At 31.0% G+C, this 2,111-nt stretch overlaps 1 long non-coding RNA gene across 1 annotated transcript; it reads right to left on the minus strand.

Annotated features, from left to right (window-relative positions):
* Nucleotides 1–392: 392 nt before the first annotated feature.
* On the minus strand, nt 393–1,193 carry LOC127857624 (uncharacterized). The gene is made up of 3 exons (XR_008038527.1): nt 1,117–1,193; nt 829–898; nt 393–554 (listed from the first exon to the last, which is right to left on the minus strand). It is a non-coding gene; the product is annotated as an uncharacterized LOC127857624 (long non-coding RNA).
* Nucleotides 1,194–2,111: the final 918 nt, after the last annotated feature.

Consider the following 2,111-nt stretch of genomic DNA (forward strand, 5'->3'; position numbering starts at 1 on the left):
TTATGATAATACCTATTCATACAGAAATAAGTATTTGGTATATATTTATACATGAATTCAATATATATGCATGTAACCCAGCCAGAAAAATCACCGACCATAGTGGGGATCGAACCCGGGTCCCCCCAGTTCCAAATCAGGCAGACACTCTACCGCGTCGCTATTATAGCTAGCTCATAGTAAGGCAGCATAAGTTCTCCTTATACTGAACCCTACTACATGCAACTCCTCCAATTGTGAAATTCTTCCACGAATTTTCTTTTGCCATGACATATGTGGGACGTCTGACACACATGGTGTTTTTTTACGTTGGGCCCCAATTTGTGGCTTGTTACTGTTTTATTACTATATTATAAATACTTAGTATATATATATTAAACACACAAGCTGGGTTATTAAATTCTAACATGTCTTTTAATATGTTTCTCTCAATATTTAATAATAACAATAATAATACAATTGTAATTCAGTCTTAAAGAATAATTTATCTGAACAGCGAGTCCAAAGCTTCTCAAAACCGTCACAATGTTAACTGTCACAAAACTGTCTTAGCCCTGAAATAACAATTTACATATATTCTACAATGATATAAATAAATACAGATTAACAATCACATTAAAGTATGTCATCATAAATACATATTAATATACAGCTGAACACATGCGTATCTAGTGGCCGTCAATATATGGCACCTGCTATATTGTAGCACAATATCACGACAACTCCTCATAGATCAAACTAGCATTACAATTATAATGCGAAGCATCCAAATAATAAAACATACAATTCTGAACATTATTTTAGAAAACATTCAACAACATAACATACCAATTGTGGATTGGCCTCCTATGACATCTTATGACTGAACTTGGTCTGTAGATGAACCCCAGTGATGTTACTGCAATATCAATCCATAGGTGCATGCAAATAGTAAAGAAAGTGATCTTCGTTATGACTGTTAAAATTAAGAAAATATGCTGCCATCATGAACACTACCAAGGTCAGAGTAAACAACCAAATTCATCTACTTAATACAATACTGACAAAAGCAGCCATTCAATGGCTATCTAGACTTGCATCCTAATAATACATTTACATAGTGAAAATACAACATACCTTTATGGAAACATAATAAAATTGTAGAAATACTACTGCGACCAATATGGACGTCTTCTTTCCCGCAAATCGTGAAGGAGGGCTGCGCTTGCTTTATATATACTCTATATAGGGTTACACGCAACTATTAAAAAGTTAAACCGGTAACACATTTCCCCCCTTTGAAAATGACGTCCCGTCATAGTCATGATGTATAAATATCCAGTTGTTAATTCTGTACATTGTTTTAATATAAATTTATCATGCGAATCCTCCCCACAAACACATATCTTTTTAAATGCAAAATTAGCAACAGCACATTATGTGATTTCTGTCAATCACATATTGAAACAATAGACCACTTATTTTGGGAGTGCCAACACATTCAAATAATATGGAAAAAGATGGAAACGTTTCTTGCCAGTAAAAACATATTAATTGAAATAAATAAAACTCATGCTTTCTTTGGATGCACTGAGAAAAAACTACACTCTGATGTATTTAACTTTATTGTGATACTATTAAAATCTTTTATATTTAAAATGAAATACAAAAAATGCATACCAACCTTTCCTCACTTTATTGAATACCTATATACGAGAATAAAAATTGAATCTGAGATTGCCCTTGTAAAAAATAAATATGAACAACACCAAAAAAAATGGATTCAATTTAGGTGAATCATACATTCTACAAACCACAAATAATGCTACCCAGACAAATTTTATGGCAAAACAATTTAATAAAAAACAAATCCTTCTAAAAAAAACCACAAATACTTACAACAATTCCATTGAAACAAATCTTGTTGTAAAATATTTTCTTTACTTTTTCTAGATACAAAACCTCTATGTTTAGTAAATATAAATTATTAGTTTTATGTTTTTGCTATAAATCACAAAGCTCTTTATATAACATTGGCAATGTAAACAATTTTTAAAATATAATCACGCATACGCTAAATATTTGATATGTTATAGTTCAAAATGTACATTATTATCATACACTTTCTTATG

The sequence above is a fragment of the Dreissena polymorpha genome, chromosome 14 (genome assembly GCF_020536995.1).
Source record: "Dreissena polymorpha isolate Duluth1 chromosome 14, UMN_Dpol_1.0, whole genome shotgun sequence".
Classification (NCBI taxonomy): Eukaryota; Metazoa; Mollusca; class Bivalvia; order Myida; family Dreissenidae; genus Dreissena; species Dreissena polymorpha.